At 33.3% G+C, this 1,564-nt stretch overlaps 1 pseudogene across 1 annotated transcript; it reads right to left on the bottom strand.

Moving 5' to 3' along the window:
- Positions 1 to 1,047: 1,047 nt before the first annotated feature.
- LOC308414500 (short coiled-coil protein-like) lies at positions 1,048 to 1,292 on the bottom strand (annotated as a pseudogene). The gene has a single exon. The product of its transcript is annotated as a short coiled-coil protein-like (transcript).
- Between the last annotated feature and the right edge of the window lie 272 nt (positions 1,293 to 1,564).

Below are 1,564 nucleotides of genomic sequence, written 5' to 3'. Positions count from 1 at the left end.
GCATGGGAGATCTTTCCATTTTCTGAGAATTTCCTTGATATCCTTCTTTAGAGGTTTGAAGTTCTTGTCATACAGGTCTTTCACTTACTTAGTTGGAGGCACACCAAGGTATTGCATCGTTTTTGTGACTATTGTAGAGAATATCTTTTTCCTAATGTCTTTCTACACATGTTTGTCCTTTAAATACAGGAAGGCTACTGATTTGTTTGAAGTAATTTAATATCCAGCCACTTTGCTGAATGTTTATCAGCTGTAGTAGTTCTCTGGTGGAATTTGTGGGATCACTTACGTAAACTATAATGTCATCTGCAAAAAGATTTAGCTTCCAAATGTGACAGTTTACATTTCACAGAAAGACCTTCATTATTTATAGATTCAATGTATTTTCAGTTGATTAAAAAGATATCAGCAATCCTCTCTTATTAGTAAAAATCTCAAATGGCAAGCAATAGATGAGAAAGTATCATAGTTTGGTATAGTGTCACTACTTAGAGTCAGGTTACTCTGTAGGAGATAACTCTGTAGTTCTTCTCTTGACGAAGATGGGAAGGCAGAGGCAGATGTAGAGGAAATGTGGGTGCACAAGGTACATAAGCTCTGCATTCAGTACATGATTTTGGTCCCTTTTTCACAACATGGTTATTTTCTTGTACATTTAACTAGTTAGGCTTTTGATAAAACACAGTGCTACACAATGTGTGTATATATATATATATATATATATATATATATATATATATATATATATATATATATATATATATATATATGTAAGAAATTGGCTAAAGATTCTTCTTAAATTTTCAAAAATATCTGAAATTTTAATATAAAGTCTCTTCATGTGCACATTTTCATAGACTAATATATACATAGAACGTTAGTTCAGAGATGCTCATGTGTTAAGCTTTAGTATTACCTAGATCTGACATTGTCTTTATAAATACTCAGCGAAGCAAACAAAGATAATCTAACTTTTGGATCATATCCAAGATTATGTAGAAAGAACAAAAGCAGCAATCCATAGAAGACAGTGAGGTGAGCCCTTTACTATCTTTTGCTTTTCGTTTTAGAAGTTTGAAAAACACTGGAAGCAGACCAGAGGTTATCTGTATATTGTCCAAGAACTTGATTTTCTGATTTTAGCTTCAGGTTTACTTCCTCAACTGCATCTACTCTTGCAGAAAGATTTTCAAGTTTGTGTTGTAGTTCAAACTCGTGATTGAGAAGTTGAGTCTTACTTCCAGTTCCACCTGATTTTCAGCATAAACTGCGTCCATATCAGCATTCATCATCTTGGGGACATACATTGAGCTCTTGAAAGCAAACTCCTTAATGAAGGGTCTTGCATCTGCAGCACATGGAGGAGGTGGGATAAGTAGCCAACTTACAATAAATTAAAGAGGAAAAGTTCAGTATAGAGTGTATGAATCTTAGATTTAAAAATCTGGTATTGAAAAGGGATCAGTTGAGATTTCCCTATGCAAATAAATAGATGTGAGGATCACATGGTCCACTTTCAAATTTTAAATGTTAGTTTGTTTGTTCATTTGTTTGTAATCTTCAG

Source organism: Micromys minutus (genome assembly GCF_963924665.1).
Source record: "Micromys minutus genome assembly, chromosome: X".
Lineage (NCBI taxonomy): Eukaryota > Metazoa > Chordata > Mammalia > Rodentia > Muridae > Micromys > Micromys minutus.
The sequence above is the reverse complement of the archived record's forward strand: the minus strand, read 5'-3'. Positions and strand labels throughout refer to the sequence as shown.